Here is a 22,003-nt window from a genome sequence, read left to right as displayed (position 1 = left end):
ATGTTATTTAATTTTAATTGAGATATACTATAGGTCAGCAGGTAAAACCGCAACAGATTAGTTTAGTAGTTTGGTTGACTAAGAGCCTCTCTAAAAAACTATTCGGTAAACTAAACGGTACGGATAAGAGTGTGGATGTATTTTTTAAAGGCTTCATTGATACATAAGAGTACTGGCATATAAACCAGACATAAATACCACGAAGCTTGTCCTCTTCAAATTACAAGGATAAACGTATAAATGTAGAATTAAAATTGGATACTCAAAAGTTAAACTATTTGATAAATAAATATTTCTACTACATACTATGACTCATTCAAAATACATACGTATACAAGAGTTTGTTATCAACAATTCGTAGGTCAACGTACCTGCAAAAAGAACATGCACATACAACCCGGTTAATTGTGATAAGAGAAATTAAAATAAACATTAATATGATAAGATTGTCTATGTCATATGTAAATTGCATTATCTTTTGTTAGAATTAAACGTTCGTCGTCTTTAATAGTCCCCATTTTTAAACGTTGTTCACCCCTGGTCTTGTAAAAAAAAGATGGTCGCCACAAGGTCTCCGAGGGTGCTTGCAAAGTTACTCAAACCATATCTACGATTGTTTTCATCTGCTTACTTTGCACTCAAGAGGGTTATTTAACTTTTAAAATTTTGGGTTTTGAACAAAATTGAATATTGCTCGTAAATAATTTAAAGGTACAACGATAACGATTTAAGCGCCAATAGCCTTATGGTTAAGGGTACGGATTTCCGATCACGTGATCGATTGTTCTCGATTGTTGAATCTCGCCGTTAGACTATTGTCGTAAACCATGGCACAAGCCTAGAGCTTAGTTGGAATGATACAAGAAATATTAGTAAATTAAGGGAAATTTGCTAATATTTAAGAATAAATGTCTATGTTTTTTATCAGTATCAGGAATATGTAAATAGAATATTTATCTCTGCAGTAAAGTACAGTGACGTACACTATCGATCAACACTCGACAGCTCCCACCATATCAACTGACACCTATCGAATATCTTTTAACTACTTGATACTAGAACTTTCTATATTACAACCTAATCGAGGTAACACGGAATCTAATATGAGCCGACACTGATAAAACAGAGAAATTTCTTAGTGTACACACTTCAACATCGAGTTTTAAAGTGTCGTTAGCGCCATCTAGTTTATTTTTCAGATACTAATCTTGTTTTAACTGTTTTAAATTGTTATAAAAATAACTCTGGTTGAAGAAAATCTTTTATGAATTTTGGTTAATAACACCGGCACACACGCGGCATCCAGCCTCACATCATTCAAAATTAGACTGAAATCAGTGCTTGTCGTGAGGGCTCTTTATTCCTACGAAGAATTTTTTCAGTGATTGTTTTTTTGTAAATCTCTCTTTGACCAGAAACTTAAACGTAATCAATAAATATTGTATTGCGTTATAACTATACAGAATAGTTGCAGTTTAACTTTTTCAATTGGAAAAAATAGTTTAGTTGAGAATATTTTCTTAATTTAACATCGAGTTCTTTAGTTTATAACTACGGAAGCACTTTCTATTTAACATATGTAATTTCCGCTATTTTACAAACATCGTGTTAAATTCCTTTAAACACGTGTACATTTCGAGGCGTATGGTTTGTATGGAAGTTTTGTAAATAAACTTTCAAGGGCGATGCTCCTCCAACAGACGCCGTCTAAAATTAAACGATTCACATTGGTGGAAGTAAACACGATGTGGATGGCTTGGGAATTTCCTTAAATTATCTTACCGTCCGTTTCTGAGACCTAAATCTCTTTTTATAACATATCGTCCTCCCTGTTATCGTTGACAAAATAAAGGTAAAATATATTTTAAATGCGGGTTTTAGTCTCAGAAACCTATGGTTAAAGGAACTATTGAAAAAGGTAAAACAACAATCACTATGGATGTATTAGGTATTATAATTAAAACAATTGAAAACAGTTGTTTTTGAAATTGAGCGATTGTGTTTTGTTTTTAAAGAACTTTTGTTCTACAATTTGGAAGCATCCGATTTGAGATGTAGCTAGTAAGCGTTGCCTTCCAAAATACCCCATTTCATTAAAATAACAACTGTAAAGAATTTGCTGGGAATACAATGCTAAAAGCCAAGGATATGTAACTAACAATGTGTACAATTTTACCGTATTACTTTGTTAATTGCAGGAATTGAACGTAAAAGTTTAAATGAACCCAAGTTCCCAGTATGTTAGCATAACCATTTGGATGTTGAAAGGACTAGGAAATCCTGTATTGCCTTCAAACGATGGTAATCTTTTATTAGCATCACGTTCTGCGATGTCTTGACATGTTGCTAGGAACTTAGATGGGTTCTTATGGGGGAAATAATAAAAATATAGCTTTAAATTAAAAAAAAAATGTGCAAAATATATCATGTTTATATTACTTCACCAACGGAACTGTGTTCTATAAAAGTAATATACTCCAACAAAAACTCGAACAAGTTCAATGCTCTCTCCAAATTGTCGGAACTAATAATCGTTTGAACATGAGGATTTGTGGCCAAGCTGGGTTCTATCCTTCGACGTTGGGAAAAATGGGTTGCGTGTGGAATGGGTACGGAATGGATTGCGTCGGTGGTATGGGTAGCCTATAAACATGGCCATTAGCACCGCCTACGTGTTAACTGACAGACAGAGCTCGCTCTGTGCTCGCGTTAGACGCTACTCACTAAACGTACCGACTAACTGTAAAGTACTGTAATTGTTAACGTTTGAGTTTTTCTACGAGTCTATTTGAATTAATAATTGCACTACGAATAGCTTTTACTAACTTTTATTCTGTAAAGCAATTTCAGTTCTAAGAATTTTTATGACAAGCGGAAACCTCCTACTGTTATTTTTTGAAACCAAAATCTCTGTATAAAACAGTGTCATCCCTGTACTTCAACTTTGACAAAACAGAGATAAAAATATCTTTTAAACGAAGATTTTTGTCTTAGAAACCCACGGTAATCTTATTTCGTTTGAAATATTTAATTTCGAAACAATTAGTTCCGAAAACTCGTATTTTGAAAAAAAAAATAAGGAAGGCATACGTAAAACGATAGCCTACTCCAGTCATATCTCTGAGAGTCGTGGCACTATTCACAAATTAAAAAAAATATGTAATCGATTGCCAATGTATCCACTTCATTAGACACTTATTGAGGAAACGGAACGTAAAGAAGTAGATTGAGTCGTTAGAACATCGTATCACACTATGTAAGCAGCACGCGTATGTGATTGATTCCATACTGTCATTTACGGACTTTAATGATAACATTTTCAAGGCATAATAAATAACTGGTACATCAATGTTTACTTATTTATAAAAAAAAACACAAACTGGAAAACACTTGGATAATTTTTTGAAGAGAAAGAATCTGATATCGTCATAGTTAACTCTCTCATTCTACAATTTTACGTCTTTTAATAATTATATATTATAAACTAGCTGTTGCCCGCGACTATGTGATCCAGATTATGTTCTACATCTGTGTAAAATTTCATCAAAATTGAATGGTTCCGGAGATACGTACAAACAAACATCCATCCATCTACACTTTCACATTTATAATATTAGTAAGAAGTATGTTTAGTAAGATACACTGGTCTAGGAATGTACTAAATCCGTTTTAACACTAAGTTATATGTTAGGAAGAAAATCCGACAGTGTGCCGGTGTACTGGCGTAACATTTGCCTTACTAAAATGTCGACGTACTAATCATTCTGACACTTGCTATTCGCGCAGAGGGATTCTAACTATGAATGTCTCAAATATGCAACCGTGTTATGTTAATCAAAGGATTTATCGAGAACAATTTATTTAGAAACAGTTGTATCTGAGGATTAAAAGAAACAAAGCTCTATCTATTACATGTTTAGTTTATATTGTAAAGTTGGCACTCTCGCTTTTATAAGACAGTAAACACTCTTATTCATAGTGCTGAGATGTCTAAACAAAATCCTATGAACAAATAATTACCTTCAATAAATATCCTAACATATTGAGAGGTATTTCCGAGCTAAGATTCAAGCATAGATTTATAAGTACTGTTATACAGTACGAAGCACGTACGACACATTTGAGGGTGTTAACACGGCTCTGTAATATTTAACAGCGTTGTTAAAAATATTACAATGTTTTCACAAGTTACATGTGACTTTTGTACGTTGTGATTGAGACTGTATTGCACGATTCAAACTTTATAACGGCTCGGTAAGGGCACCAGACTAGTGCGCCTTAATAATACATCCTAAAATTGTCTTCTACACATCGTTAAGTATGACATTTACAGACAATTTGCAACAAGGTGAGTAGTAGCAGTAGGACAACAAAGCATTAATTCTTCAGTTGTTGTACTGCACGTTTGTAACGGAAAAGCGACAAGCGGCAAGTCACACGAACGTGCGATATCCAGAGCGTTCCGCAAGGTCATGCAGTCGCCGTCGCTCGTCACGCGTTCCTCAGTGTTGACCGCGGTATATGTCATAAGCGATAGCGGACGACGACAGACTACGAAATAGCTTAATTACGGAATGCAGATTATTTAAAAACTTTGCCGTTGCGTGTGTTTTATAATATAACAAAAATACATTTTTAAGAAAGTTTATTATTTATACAATGGATAAAGGTAAGATTATGGGACACTTCATTTAAAGGTTGGTGTCTATTTTGTCAGACTGTTGTGAGCAATGTGTAAATGACTACGTAATATAAAAACTATTTGTAATTAAAAATTCTAAATAGCGTCTAAATGTCGTCATCATATTAATGTTGTCATGGCAACTCGATGAATGTTTCAATCTGTTAAATATTTATTAAATAAAATTTACAATCGCTGTGAGCTATTAACTTGGGCTATACAGTTCTGGACATAGTTTAAACCGTAATAAATAGCGGAGAAATACGAAACTGTAAACGATGTTTGGCACGATCATGCGCAAACGCAATGCTGGATCAGCAAACTGTCATGTCGCCTTACTTTGCTTTAGTGGAATTTGATAGCTTTATTACTACACACATCAATATTTACAAAACCATACCCTCAATGGCATAATTTGTTTAAATTGATTTTTTTTGAAGACTACTTAAAGGTTAGTTTTGATTTAGCCAAATGTTTATTTGGAACAATATTGGTTTTAGATATGGACAAAGGAGGTTATTTTCATCTAGTATCTTTTTCGAGTAGTGTCTAGATTCATTTAAAATCTTACTAATATTATAAAAGCGAATGTTTGGATGTATGTATGTTAGAAGGTATCTACAGAACGGACCAAGGGCTCTTGTTAAAATTTGGCAAGGATACAAAACATAATCAAACGGAAGAACACATAGGCAACTAATTATTGTTTTTTTTTTAATTCCGCACGTCCTAAGGTATCAAGCCAGTGAGTTACAAAATCTGGTACATAAATGATTTTCTCATAACAATCTTGCGATTGGTAGTGAATGGAAATTTAATCCACGTATAAAATTAACAGAATCGCTACATCATCGCAGGCTTTAGGCCGTCGAATTGAATGTAATAAAGATAATTCACTTATAATGTCAGTGATGGCATACGCTCGGTCCCGGGTTCAATTGAAAAACCATTACATTGACCACCAAATAATGATGATGTACAATGATAGCGCGTTTCGCACAAATCATCCTCATCTTCACACAGCAATTTACAAACTGTGCCATGTGAGACTTTAGTGTGACAAGAGTGGGTTGACACTGTTGAAATTTGCATAAAAAACTAATCTAATCCCCATTTTAAAACACTTCACAGTTAGGATGAGAATATGTTATATTTTACTTAACAAATACTAGCATTTTTCTTATTTATGTATACCTAGTTGTTTTCTTGTACGTGCTCTTCCAGACTATGTTCTACATCTATGTCAAATTTCATCAAGATCCATGCAACTGTTCTGGAGATACCTTTTAACAAACATCCATCCAAGCATTCATCTAAATATTCGCATTTATAATATTAGTAAGATAGTAAGCTGTATGACTAGCTGTCGTGACCCCGTATGCGCGGAATTAAAAAAAAATAATTAATTATTGTGCTCTTCCAGACTATATTCTACATGTATGCAAAATTTCTGGAGATACCTTCTAACAAACATCCATCCATCTAAACTTTTCCATTTATAATATTAGTAAGATAAAAACTTATATGACTTTTTACTTTGTGACTATCAAAATTTGACGTCGTTAATGCAATAAGAAATATCATCAAAAAATATATTTTATGGTTGAAAATGTGTAACAATTACAAACAAGTGTAATTATTTTTAATGTTTAAAAAATAACTTGTCATTTCAAAGCAAGTGAAAATACGATTATACTACAGTACGAGACAAAATGCCTATCATCTTAACCATAATATATTTATTTATTTATTTAAAAACTGCATAGCATCCTTACAGTATACAACCAATTTGACACTATACACACTTTACATGACTGTTTACACGATAACATATTTTATAATAACAGTAAATAACATATAACAATGATAAATAAAAAGAAAAAAAAATACATAGATAAACAGTGCATGAATATATCAACGCGTAACTAAACATCAATATTCAAACGTCTTCCACACATCTGTACGCAGCCTCTGTGAATTTAAATTTTTAATTTTATATCAATACATATATAAGAAAGTCGTGTTAGTTACACTATTTATAACTCAAGAACGGCTTCACCGATATAGTTGAAAATGAGTGAGGAGGTTAAAGCCAGGAGACGGACATAGGATACTATTTATTCTTTTTTTTTCGAATTTATGCCTTGAAGAGCTGCTTTTTATTTAACTTATTTATATATTAAGTTTTTTTAAATATCCACACGGACGGAGTCGCGGTCGATAGCTAGTTTATATTAAAAGATAACAGTAAACAATATAATTATAAATGCATGTAGCTAAACCTTCCCTTGAACAGTGGTCAGTCAACCTTACAGTAGCATTTCTTCGCACCGAGTCTGGCCTCGAAAATTATCGAGTGGTGAATAATTACAAATAATTAGACGCGATATAACACCGTTACTGGTAACAGAAGTTCATTGTCATACATACTGCGGGTTTCCACTGACTAAATATTGTATAAAAACATATTGTTATCCCTCTCGTGCTCTTAAAAAAGGCATATCGTCATCTCTTTCATTTAAAGTGGAGATAACGTCATGTTGCAGTTAAAGTTTCGGTTTAATTTCACGGTTAAGCCTTGACTATTTTGTAATTACGTAGTTCTAAACTATAACGGTTATTTAATATTCCAAATTCAACAGAATTAATTCAAAATTAAAATATGTCAAATTTATGAATTGCTGCTGCGACATATTTGGATTTAAATATTTTGTTTAAAAAAAAATAAGTCTCTTTATCTAACTCACCGTGTAAAATTCCTCGAGCAGTCAATACCTGGAAATAAAATAAATGCAATTAATTAAATTGAAAGCGGTTACGGTCAAAGGCAAGCGCTAAGTGGCTCACATCGCATACAGTTAACGTAACGAGCAAAAACTGCCAAGGAACGGGAGCGGGTCAGCTGTGTCACATCACTAGTTCAGTAGCCTAGCGAACTAGTGATGGGATACTGTGTAGTCGATATCGACAGATACATACACACCCTTGCGTATCTATTATTATGTTTACATGTTCAATAAAACTTGATATAATGAGTGTAAATAGAAATGAAACATTTCACTCTGTGTTTTTTTTAAAACAAGAACAAAACATAAGTAAATTAAAACGAACATCCTGTATTACATTCTTACATTAAAACAAAAGAAACTTGGACTGTTATTTGTTTAAAAAGGAATTATAAGTGGTAATGAAAGAAATCGAAGTTTGTCTTATTACAATTGTAAAAATATCGATAATTTTACAAGACAGCGTTCGCAACACTATTCAATTCTTGTTATCAATTTAGATGAATTGATATAACAAGATTGAATGTCCGCGGCCATACATCATGAAATCGGATCGTTACGGCTCTCTTTCAAACGCCAAATAACAAAAAGAGACAAATGTATTTCGCAAAGTTTGTCAGTGATAGATTAGACGGAATTTCAGCAATGTTCATGGCAGTTAATTAGAAATAAAGTCGATAACCAGGTTAACATAAATTATCTGTTTTTTTACACATATTGCTTCTACCACATGATAATTCTGTTAAACTGTTTAAAGAGGCTTAAACATTTTTTGCCTATTTCGTCTATAAAATCTTTACCACTGCATGAAAAACCATACTGAAAAAATCAGGTAAAAAAATTGTCAAACAAAATTCACAAAAGTTAAAAAAATAATTCAAAGGTGACACAACCTAAAAGACGATGTTTGATAAGCCTAATCGATCTCAAGGACGAAAGCTGGTGCATTTACCTCACAAAGATGGCAGTTTATTGACTTTGGTAGGAGGCGCATACATGTTTTTAGGGTTACCAGTATACAAAACGTTCCTAACATTTCCCGAAAATCAATCAAAGCATTTTCAACGTATGACCTGAGTCTTAATTCCTTACCATTTAAATGAATACATCCAAACAATAGCAAATTAACCTACATGTCATAACGTCGTGATATATGGCAATATTAAACTGTGCAGATGCTGATCTCTCATTGGTCAAAATATGACGCTGTCAAGATGACATAATTAGTTCACATATTTTCAGACTGCAATAAGATCAGTCGGCTGAGGGCCGCGTCCGCGAAATAATACCAGTCCCACTCACCCTGATGAAGGGCCCCGATGGGCTTGAAACAAGTCGGTGCCGCCACCGGACGAGCATACGTGTTTAGCCGTTTTTATATAAGTTTATTATAATGGCTCACGAAAGTTTGAATAATTAAACTACAATAAGATCTTTGTGGAATCTACTAGTAGTACAGAATAGACTGAGGTTTGAGTTCCATTAAGTAAGATTTTATCGATGCACACATTATTGCAAGCGTGGGAAACTACCGACCTTGTTTATGTAATTCTTGTGTACGCTTGTTCACACAGATTATATTTTATTCGAGTTTTTTATTTGGCTTTTAAACATAGCATTATAATTTGGTTTGTTTTTCTCACAGGTTTCCCTTTCGTACGAGGTCTTACTTAACTTTATGACAAATATCAAATATAATAAGTTTTTGTTTAACTGTGTGTATATAAAATTATATAGTGTTTTTAAAAGACACTGGTTGGTCCAAAGTCTTGAATGACCTCTGGGATCTATGGAAGAATTTAAGATGTCGAGAAATACATTTGGAGTACTTCTTTTTGAAGTTTGGGAATCTCTGGTTGAGCTGCATTTAAGAAAGTATTCATAAAAGTTTGAAATCCGGAGTCAATAAACCTCATGATTACAGTAAGTGTGACCAATTCCAGTAGCATACCAGCATACTGGAACTTTATCATATTCTAGATTATTCTAGGCACGTACTAGTTTGTCCGGGAGGCGGTCCACTAACGGCCGCGCGACACAAACGCGCGACTATTAAGCCAATTACGAGTGCAGCGGCGGCGAAAAAAACGCTCACTCGCACGCGCTATGTGTGCCACTGTGTCGCCATGACTACTGAAAACCGAGGGACATTTATGGAGTGACATCATGTAAATAAATAAATAAGCTCTAATCAAGACTACATTACCGTAATTGGATGGTTGGCAGAAAGAAATTATGAATATGTATACCTTGCCTTATTTGAGTCAAATAGTGATTATCAAGTCTCGCATTACTAATATAATTATAACAGGATCAAACATTTTTTATAACAGTTTTATAATCAATTCTTTCATTTAAATAACCAAAGAAATAGGTACTGTTTATGGGAATAGAAAGCCTTATAAGGGCACGATTTTATATTAAATGTCATTGAATTAAAATAAAATAAAAATTCAATTTCGATATTCAAATAAAAATACTAAAGTGTACATATCCGATTAAATTTAAAATAATGGTCACCATATGACGACAGCCGCGCGCCTCAGCGACGGCGAGAGTGGGCGAGGCGACAAAAAATATAACGACTTCACATTTCAGCAGATAATTTTTTCATACGTACATTCAGGATTTTCATTCATGGACCAGATCATTCATTATACATTTACATTGATAACAAACTTTTGTCTGTCTCAAATATTGTTTTTTTTGCTATAACCGTCTCGGTCTTACGGTGAAGAAAAACACCGTAATTCAACCTGCACACATCTGCGAAGTAACACAAAAATCAACCAATCTGCACTAGGCTAGCATTGTTCACTTGTCACCCCTAACTTTAGGTAGGGTTGAGTAACACTAATTTGCCCTGTACCTTACGCTTATATGTTAATGACCGAGTGTATATGTTAACAGTACATACAGAAATACCATAGCAATGTTACGGTACACAATATGCAGTGGGGCCACGTAACTGACGGCTATAAAAGTGTTCGGCACGCGCACTGGGTCAATCCGCGCGACTAATTTCACCACACGAACGTACGTATGGGCACAGTGTTAGCGGTTAGCGGATTAATGTTTTGTTTTAAAAACGAATATTGACATTTTTTTTACATATGTTTTCACATATCTTGTGAATTCTACGGATTATATTTTTATGCTGATACTAGCAGTCGCTGCGACTCCGTCCGCGCGGAATAAACAAAATAGCCTATGTGTTCTTCCAGAATATTGTCTACATCAATGCCATGTTTCAGCAATATCCATGCAGCCGATATAGAGATATCTTCTAACAAGTCCATCCATCCCACCATATAAGCTTTTGCATTTATAATATTAGTTAGATTAGATTTAATAATCACGAAACAATTGGAGTCCTATAATTCGTATTCTTTATTTAAATTTTGTTTTTTTTTTGACTAGAATCTAAAAGGCTTGCACACATGTTTTGCAACATTTCAAAGAGATGCAATTAGGCGCCATAACACAAATCGCTCGTCGCATCCCGCTAACACTCCGCCCCCGCGTGGCGCCATACTAAAATAGCCCCGCCATTAAGTCGAGCAGCGTATGAGTGATGTGGGTAGATAGACAATTTCGGGCGTTATGCGATCGCGTCACGACATCTTATTGTGTCACTAGTTGTTAACCGTTAACTTGGTCTATGGCGTAACTTTAATATAATTAATTACTCTGATTTAGGTCATTAAGAAACAGAAGAAACAGAACAATTTCAATGCAATTGACCTTCGATAAAGAGACTGACATTCAAAAAACTTTTAATCGTATACATTGATATTTATTTTTTTACCCACTCTCTTATCGTTGATTTGTGAGGCCAAAACTCTTATATAAAACATCCTAACTGTCGCCCGCTTCACACTTGACTTCGTCCGCACGGAATTTAAAAAAATTATAAGTAGCCTATGTGTTCTTCCAGACTATGTTCTACATCTATGCCAAATTTCAGCGAGATCCATGTAGCCGTTAAGGAGAAACCTCTAAACAAACAAACATTCACCTATCCATCTAAACATTCGTATTTATAATATTAGTAAGAAGTAGAAAAGTAGTATTGTTCTCTGTTTTGTCAAAGATTATGAGAGGAATGAAGCTTTATAAAGGAATTTTGCTCTCAGAAACCAAAGATTAGTAATCTATAATATATTTGGTTTCCTTAACACTTTGTTCCAATAATGTTACTAAGGCGTATAAGTTTGCATAAAGACGAAGTACAAAGTGAGAACGGTCCTTTTGAACTGTTATCATACAAGAATGCGACCATCAGATATTAATATGCAAAACAAGCGCACAAAGGAATTCGAAAGTCGCTCGAATCCTATCATAAAAATAATAAACATTACAACACAATGTCTGTCCGTGCATACAGGAATAACTGAGCTTAGATAAAACATCTAGAACATTTGCATTGCTTGCAACATACTCTCTTAAACCTTATTTATGTAATACGTAAGAAAATATAATATGCTCCTTTAAAAGCGCAAAAATGTTTGCTAAAGGTGTATAAAAACTATTAAGTTATTTTTCAATTCTGCGCGTATGGAGTCGTGGGCGACAACTAGTTCAAATATACGTATTTAAATTCATTTTATGAATCATTCTGTATGTTGGTATATAAGTCAAGGATGGCGAACCAATGACACGCGTGCCATATCAATACGGGAAAATAGAAAGGAGTGATCCTTACGCTACAGAGTGTTTTAAATAATAACAAAGATAAAATTATTTGATGGTACGTCTATGACATAATTAATCACCATCATCAGCTCACTGTATGTTTCCACCGAGGAGGCTCGGAGCCTACCCTAAGTTAAGAGTGATTAGGCCATAGTCAACCACGCTGGCCAAATGCCGGTTGGTTAATTAATGATGCCTTTAGAAAAATGGCACAATGATGTGAACAGTTTGGTCATCCCTGGATTGCGATCATGTAATTTTGTAATAAAAAGTGTAAAACAGTACTGTGTTTCATTCGCACTGGCGTAATTTACTTGGCACTGTAAAACATATGACGGCATGAATTAAAACATACAATCAGATCGATTCAAACTGAAATCTATCGCGAACCATACAAGTGACAGATTAGACGACATATGATACCATAGGAGCATAATTCTGTTCTAAGTTATGTTAGCTCACTAGCGCCCTCCTTATGAAAGTTTCACGTAATCCTTTTCTTCAATATCCAAGGTTAACATATTTTTGACAAAATCAAACAATATCCTCTCTCATCCGACTAAACATCCTTATTTGACTATATTAAAGGAATTTAAAAAGACACAAATTACAATGTGTATAATTAATTGCCAAATCTTTATATATAAAAGAAAGTCGTGTTAGTTACACTATTTATATCTCAAGAACGGCTTTACCGATATGGCTGGAAATTGGTGAGGAGGTAGCTTAGAGCCAGGAGACGGACATAGGACATCTTTTTTTTCGAATTTATTCCTTGAAGAGCTTTTAATTTAACTTACTAATATTATTAATGCGAATGTTTAGATGGATGTGATGCGGATGGATGGATGGGTGGGCTACACTAATTAAGTTTTTTTTTATATATCCACGGGGATGGAGTCGCGGGCGACAGCTAGTTTTAAATAAAGTACGCATTATATTTGTACGAAAAAGTATTTTCGGAACAATATAATTAAGATTTTGGGTTACGATGTCGAAAACATTTTAATTTGGTTTTCAATAAACATTAAAAAAATTTCACCGTGAACATGCATTACACGGTTATAACACTGTATACATACTTTCAAAAGAAATGCTGCACTTTTAATATAATATGCAAATAAAAGTGTTTTGTTTCTTAACAACCAATGTAAAAGAAACAATAATTAAAAGTACAAAACAAAATTAGCTTAGAATATTCTAGTATTTTATATGTAAATAATCTGTTTTTTTTCGATTTAAACATACAGAAATACAAACTTTATTTAATATAGATAAAAGCTAAGACTTAGTTGCTAAAACTTACAAATCACTGCTTGACATAGTTGAATCGAATTTATACTAAAGTACCTTACAAACATATTGCTGTCTCTGTTTATTTCAAAGAGTATGAGAGGGATGATATGTTGTTACAATCTAAAGTCCTCATTAAGGCTAACAATACAGTTATAGTCAATATAAAGATACGAAGTATTTAGGTAGGCAGGTGACAGCGGTAACTATATTTCTCCGATCATCTGTATCCGTTAACGAAGCGCCGGTCGGACAATAAACATACATTGGGGTAATTAAACAGTAATGAAACATGAAACAAGGTTAATATTTGTAACGGACGAGTTTATTGAATTTAATATTAAATTGTGGAACAGATTTGAGAAATATTACATTATTTATTTATCTAATGCATTTTAATTAATCTTAACTAAACCATAGTTGTTTTATACAACAATGAAAGTCGAATTTATCTACAAAAAGGTACTAAATTAGTCTGTCTGCATGTCTGTCAGCAAGGCCGCGTTAGTTCCGAGGTAACAGCTGGACCGATTTTGACCGATGTTGATGATGCACGCGGGCATATTATAGATTATTTTTTTCTTTAATCATGCGCAGACAACTCTCCGCGGGCGACCGCTAGTATAGTAATAAAATTAAATAAATAAAAATATACGATTGTCTGTAGGTTTTTATAGCCAATGTCAATAAAAAGACATGTCAACTGTCAGCATTGAGATGGGTTTATTGTTTCTCGTCGCCAAATAGCGTCTGCGACCTTGCGTCCGCTTTGAACCTCATCTGTCGAATTGTCAATGGCTTAAAATACAATTTGTTTGTCTATATGTCACCTTTGAAAAGGTGTAAGGTCTTCAAAAGACAATACGCCCCGACTTTTCTTGGCAAAATGATTCTTAAATTATAATTTAGGAAAATAAATATAGTGAATGTTTTGTTTGGTCCAACGGTATACGACATTTTACCATCAGCTCAATATACGTCGCCACCGAGGGGCTCTACCTACCCTAATTTAGGGGTGAATAGGTCATAACAACTATGCTGGCCTAGTGCGGATGGACTTTATATCTTTATGCAGACATGTGCAGTGCAAAAAAAACACAAAATTGTATTAAGTAAGTGCGAAGTATTTAGGTTAAATTGCAACACGTTTTTGTGTGGAATTTTTTTTCATTACCAAACCATACATCAATGGGTATTGTTTCAAATTGGGAGCTCACAGTTACTTTGCGCGGAATTCTGTGCGCGTGCGCAGTAACAGCGCATAGTCTATGACAGACACGAATTACATTATAACACATGGCAACACTAGTAGATCATAGACAACAACTCGACTTGATATAATCAAAAACATATTACGATTAGAATATATTATTTCCAGAAAATACGTCTCATTTGATCAATGATATCTTTCCTCAATGATGTCACGTCAACAAAATAGGTTAACGTTTTTATTAATATAACTAGCTGTCGCCCGCGACCACGTCCGCGAGGCATTAAAAATAGATGTTAGCCGATTCTCAGACCTATTCAATATGCTCACAAAATTTCATGAGAATCGGTCAAGCACTTTCGGAGGAGTATGGGAACGAAAATTGTGACACGGGAATTTTATATATTAGTATCACATAAGTTGCGAAGTGTCAACAATCTCTGATCGTTATTCCACCGCCCTGTCGCGGATCAACAAAACCAAAACACAACAAAAAGACACCAACATTACAACATAACCGCAATATTACAACAAAAGGCACGTAATAATGCAGTCGCCGTAACTCTATTCCTCACACGAGGGTACAACAATAATGCAGAGCAGTTGGCAGTGCAGTACCACTATTGTTTGAACACAAACTGTAGCAGTAACAAGATTACTTCGCTGTTTACTGTTCTGTGGTGTTGTCTGCTGCCCTTGTGTGAAAGTATAAGCATCTCGCATTAGCAATGCGAGTCGCGAATCCATCATTATGCAGGCATCGTCTCGTCTCGAAAATGTCCTTGTAGGACGCCAGCAAATTCACACACACTCTTATGTTTATAACAATAAGGTTCATATTTTCAACTATTATGCAAATGAATACAATTGAAAATGAAGTATCTATAATTTCAAATTAGATCTTATTCCCAGGTAATAAGAGTGATAGTATAGTTGTAGAGGTGTATGTATAAGTTTGTAAAGTTTCGATTGTCTTTCGTTTGAAGATCTGTCATAATAACAATGTTGGGAACATGCGACAGGTTTCGCTTCACGCCTCCAAATGTGCATATTCTTAAGGAAGATTCTTTGCTTTTATTTATTCTACGAAGCGACAAGACATAAGGACATTGACTTATTAACTCTTAAGATATTGAATCTTGATCTGGAAGTGTTAGGAAAAACTATATAAATTATCAAACCCTATCCTCCGTGTTCAATTAACAGTCCAGACAGTCTGCAATCCCAGCGCCCTCTTCTCAGAATAATAAAAAACTGCGTAGACAATCACAACCATAGGCAAATATTATCTTAATATACTGTACATGCAAAAATACACCTAAATTCGTAGAAAGAAAGTCTCAAATCCAATATGTACTAAGAAACTAAACTTAAGTGCAATAATAAACCTTATTCCAACAGCCGAAGGTTGTGTATTTCTCTTTTTAAATTAACTTCAGGAGTCATTACCGTACGTGTCTAAAAGCTGTTTTGTCTGGATGAAGTTTTTGTTTCATAAATTGTAGTGACGCGAAAAAAGAAGCCAGGCACTACGTCGCACTTGAGACCTTTTAATAAAAGTCAAAGGGTGTCCGTGTTTAGAAATGTTGAAAAAAATCAGTGAAGTAAAAAAACCTTGCCTGAAACAGAGTCGGACGATTACTTAAGCAGTTATTACACCATAGGCATTCCTTAGTGACTACTTAACAGCTGGACTTCATTATCTTTATACGCGCGTATGTATAGATGGATGGATGGATGTTTGTGAGAAGATATCTTCAAAACGGATGTATAGATTTCGATTAAATTTGGCATTATTGTAGAACACAGTCTGCAAGATGACTTATGCATCATTTAAGTTCTGCGCGGACAGAGTCGCGGGCCACAGCTAGTAGCTTACACAATTTTCGGAATAATGTATTTTGGGACTCTGGATATAAAACACATACAAACATTTTATCAATATAGTTAAAGTTACAATCTAAGCAATCGTTAATGTGAGAAAAATTCGAACAATGCATTACGGAAGGTACGGCTCATCGATCTAATGACTGACCAGTCGACCTGACCCCTGGATATCATACAATCTTCCAGTCATTGAAAAGATGCAACTGTCTAAAGAGATCTACTGAGACTGGACGATCATATCACGCGAGTCGATCATTCTTGAGACTTGATTACGTATAACCTGTGGGAACAGATGTAGTGTGCTGTAATTTAGGAACAAAAGAATTTTGAATATCATTCGATAATATATCTAGTTTTACTTCTCTCGTGACTTCGTCTGCGCAGAAATATCAAAAAGTAGTATGCAATATGCCCATATAGATCATCTTCCCGCCAAAATCAACTCAGTCGTAACAAACGCGAACTTGCGGACAGACACACAGATAAATACTAAAAAAAAATTGTTATAAGCAAAAATATCATGTGTACGAAACATGTTTTCCGATATTACATATAGAATTTTATTAATACGTATGGATATGTAAAATCTCGCCGAAACAACACAATAATTGTTTTAATTTTTTTAAGTTACTATATAATTTAAGATGCTTAAAACAAAAGAGTTACATAGAAAAAAGTATGTTATGTGAAATCGTGGTTATTCTAGCGCTTTTCGATTGTGTCAGAGGTCCAAAACACCTCTAGTATGCCAATGACCCTCTCAACGTCAGTTGAAATGGCCCTTAATGTGGCAATCCCGCTTTGTTTTAGTCCATATTAGGACATCCTGTATACTCAAATGGTAACGACACTATTTACTTTTCTAAGTCATTGTTACTAAATAAATAATTGATTTTTGAAAGTTTCCTTTGTTAGAAAAATTTAAAAAAAAATTCCAGCTTGATACCTTCACGCGTTTTTGGGAAAAAGGGTCTTGACAGACGGACGGACGGACAACAAAGTGATCCTATAAGGGTTCCGTTTTTTTCCTATGAGGTACGGAACCCTAATCATAAAGTCTTTAAAAATAACAGTTCACTATGTTTGTTGTTTCACTTTTAACATATTCTTGACAAGTCCTTGAGCGCATAAACGAATTTTGAGGGGTAGGCAGAGACCACAGATCTACATTTGGCGTGGTCCTTAAATATCTCGCTTCTTATACATCTCTGTATCTTCGCATACATGCATCTCTGTTGTAAAATTTCCAGTAAATATCGGTAAAAGAATTCGATCGAAGTTGGCTTATAGACGGTCAGTTATTCCAAATATTTCTATTTTTGTCGCGCGTCGAAACGTCAGCTTTACGTCTCAAAATAATATATTCCATGAAAACGAACGCGTGATGGAAATTGCATTGTTCTACTGCACGCGAGGCTTCGCTATTCTTAAAAGACAATGGACACTTTTTTACCGTCTCCCGCATTCCGTGGATATTAATTACTGTGCTAATTACAATTACGTGATGACGTCATCCAGAAACTGTGTAACGATGTAATCATGTAAACAGGTGACTTGGTGCTAATAGATCAGAGTATCTTCCGAGTTCAGGGTTCAATTCTATGAGAAAGCGAAGAAAGCACATTCTTAGTTCGGGCTCTAACTACAATTTAAGTTTAGTTTAAGGTAGCGTATCCTTACTGATAGTGGGTTTACACTGCCGAAACATGTGTAGAAAAACTATTTATTAGTGTCTTATGAACGAAAATGAGAGGATCATCGGGTAAATTGGTTGTACCAAAAATAATTACGCAGCAGAAATGAAATATTTATTTTGACTGTAAGAAGACTGTTGTTTATTTTAAATACATGAGTAAGATTTAAAACAAATCGACACAGTAAGGAAGCAAAACATACGTGACCTTTCTGCCGACAGATTATAAACTAACTGAAGCTCACTGTATTCACTTGAATGTTTGTAAACACGGACAATCCTATATTATAACCGGAGGCTTGGTAATGTTATTGGGCGTGGACTGTAGGGTAACCAAAAGTTTTTAAAGATATTCTTGCGGTATACATTTTAGTTAATTTCCTAACAAAAATACGTATATGAATAGTTTAAAGCTTAGAACTCTGTATGGAAAATATTTTGTCATTATTTCAAAGTACACTAACACCTTTGCAACCCTCTGTTTCCATGCCAACGTTTAAAAGCTTCTTTAGATATAATAATTAATTTAAAAATTACATACAATAAAAATATAAACATGTAACAATACGTCCAAATCATTCAAACAATAGTGCAGTAGATAAAGACACACTCAATCCATTTACCGTCCCGTCATTCAGGTAACAATCAGGAAAGTCCCAAATTAAAACAAACGCGTAGTAAACGTAGTCGATGCGCAGATCCGCGTTACAGATCATTGTGTGACCTTGCCATATTCATACCGCGCCTCTCACTGCTAGTACAGTGCCATTCAAATATTATAACTGCTCGCAATTTAGCTACACGTTGCGGACAAAATTATTTTATGTATCGTCGGGACATACGATACTGGAGTAATAAAAGCAGGTACACCTCTGTGCATTTATTCATCCGTTCGCAGTCTTGAGCGAAGACGTGCAGCTGCTAACCTCGAGCGGCTATTAAATTTGAATCTTATTATACACCGCACTACAGGCGTGCAATTCTACAATAATACTTATTGTTCGCTTTTACATTCAATTAAAAATAATAAGCGGTAATAATGAATGCAGGGACGCTTTGTTTTATATTTGCTTACAGTCGCTTTTTCTTGTTCTTTTATCAACATGATCGTATACCTTTATTCCGCGTGCTTTTTTCCGACATAAATGATTGCAGGAATTCATTATTTATTATTAATTATTTTTGCATAAGTTTGTTTATATCTTAATTTAAAAAAAAACAACTGAAAATTTTAATACCGTTAATTAAAATTTGGAATGAAAATTCTAAGTATACTAACATTTATTAACTCAACTTCTTTGAATATTTAATAAATCTTCCCCTTCAATTTAAACCACCTTTGTTCTGTTCTCGTTTGACGTTTGATTACATTCGCGACGCGCATTCCGACCCAGTGTGACGTGAGACGAACGACCCAGTCTGACGCGACCAAACAAATTACTGTTTACACGGAAACAATGTCTGAATAACATATAATCCTTTACTTCTTAATTTTAATAAAGCTGTTTGACAGAACAATTGCATGCCATTTTACATTCTTAACCTTTAAGTAGCTACCAATGGTTTATACGGCCGGATACATTACCAAATGTACCAAAACTTTGTCTCTTTATATTTTAACAGGAGTAAACGACTGAAATCACTCATAAACATCAACAAAACCAATAGACATGCGGATGTTAACAGAACATCAAGAGACATTGTACATAGACAGTATTTTTACAAACCTTACGACGCAATAAAACGTCCAAGTTTCGTAACATCAACGGAATAGCTAGCTAGTTCCCCGTCGCAGGAAGTTCAACATAACTCTTGTTTACCGAAATGCCACATCTGGTTTGGTCTAAATTTAACCTAACGCACCTGGCGGCCACAGGGTTAAACACCGAAGTTGAAATCTGTTTAGTTTTAACGTGATTTAATTTTGTACGTATAGAAAAAGATGAATGGATAAGAAAGGAAAACATTTTATACGGCAAAAACTTCAGTATAAAAACACAACTGAATGATAAATGTGTTTTGAAGGCGTTCATTAAATAAATAATTTGAAATAAACATAGACTTAACACTTTGAATGCTTTCAGATAACGAGGTTAGTGTGAGTGTTGACATTAATCAGTAACAACACAAACAAATGCGAATCTTTTGGAAACATTCAATTGTTTGTTCGATTTCTCGTGTTAATCTTGTATTGACATACTTAGATATAATTAATTTGCAATTAAGCTTTCGATAAGCACAGATAAAATTAAATTCATACATTTTAACTAGGTGATTGGCAATAAAAGAGATGTTAAATACGACACGTAAAATTTAAATATATAATCACCAGCTCACTATACGTCCCCACCAGGGGGCCTCGGAGCATATCCTAAGTTAGGGGTGACACTCCCAGATGTATATACAAGTAAAGTAAAGAATTGCGAAGATAGTAGCCATCGCCCTATTCAGAGCATACTGCAAGAGCTTCTTTGCGAGCAGCCCTGTAGGTAAATTATAAGCAAAAGTCCTATAACGCACTTCTCGTTTAAGATAAATGATTCAGATTGTTAGGGCTGCCTCGCTTCTGCGCTTCAGGGATGTTTGCGAATGAGCGCTTAGGGTGCGAGGCAGTCCCAACAACATCCTGCAAGCTCCATTGCATATATCAATGCATGAAGCTCCACGTGAAAAATAGTATGTAGTGACTTGGTATATTTAATAAAATAGTTAAGTGTCTTACTAACAAAATTATGAACATAAATTTGTGTGTTGAAATAAGATTATTAATATTAAATATACGTTTAGGGAACATACCCATACTACGTGACATATTTTTTTATTTTTTTCGACCCCTCCCTCCCCTCGGTGACCAGTTTTGCTGTAGTAATTCATAATTATGATTCCTAATCATTTCACAGGTAAAAATTGAAAAAGAAATAATTTGGCTCATACTTTTCTTTATAGCATAAGACTGCGTGCATTCTTAAATTACTAGTGAATTATAAATTATGAAAAAAAAACAAGTAAAGACTACGTGACTAAAATCCGAGCCTCCCGCGCTCCTGTGACTGACCGCAGTATTTTAAAGAATCCGCTCCCCCTTAACGGGTCACGTAGTATGGGTACGTTCCCTTACCTTAAATCAATATCTACGATATATGTAGTTTCATATTTAGTAGTTAATATATGTCAGTTAAATGCCACCAAAGTCATTACGTTATTACAGCGAAGGTCGATCGATACCGGTCTGATAATCTAATTACTACATGTACATAATAACAGAGCCTATGTCAGCCTTATATACATTTGCAATGAGAATTATATAATTAAATTAGATATAAGCCGTTAATTACATAGCAATGATATAATAATACAATTTAATTAAAAAGGCTTAAATTAGCGCATTTATTTAATCTGTTTGTTTTAAATCCATGAGTTTTCACTGACGAAACAATGGTGCAGAAACCCCATTTTTCTCGTGGTGTTTCTTCATTTCACAACAATGGAAACTCATAGCATCCCTTTACTTTCCAATTCTAATTGTATTCTAAAGGTTCATCTAGATGCATGGATCTCGCTGAAATTTGGTATATATGTAGAGCATATTCTGGAAGAATCGCGGGCTGCAGCTAGTCTGTCATAAAAGTTTCTATCTCTCTCTCAAGGTGCCTCTCCATTAAATGGGGGTTGGTCGTCAGCTCAGTGAACTTTCGTCGATCTTGTACCAAGCGAAATAAATGTTCCACTCTGGTAATATTCGTCCATTCCTTGATATA

General features: G+C 34.4%; 1 protein-coding gene across 5 annotated transcripts in view; it reads right to left on the bottom strand.

The window, feature by feature from the left end:
* The window catches only part of smash (smallish), a 108,447-nt gene that overhangs the window by 77,023 nt on the left and 9,421 nt on the right, over window positions 1-22,003 (bottom strand). For all 5 annotated transcript variants that reach the window (XM_013310596.1, XM_013310598.1, XM_013310600.1 and 2 more), the window contains exon 2: window positions 7,429-7,456. The gene's annotated coding sequence lies outside the window, so the exon portion shown is untranslated. The remainder of the gene's footprint in view (window positions 1-7,428; window positions 7,457-22,003) is intronic.

The sequence above is a fragment of the Papilio xuthus genome, unplaced genomic scaffold (genome assembly GCF_000836235.2).
Source record: "Papilio xuthus unplaced genomic scaffold, Pxut_1.1 DF827714.1, whole genome shotgun sequence".
Lineage (NCBI taxonomy): Eukaryota > Metazoa > Arthropoda > Insecta > Lepidoptera > Papilionidae > Papilio > Papilio xuthus.
The sequence above is the reverse complement of the archived record's forward strand: the minus strand, read 5'-3'. Positions and strand labels throughout refer to the sequence as shown.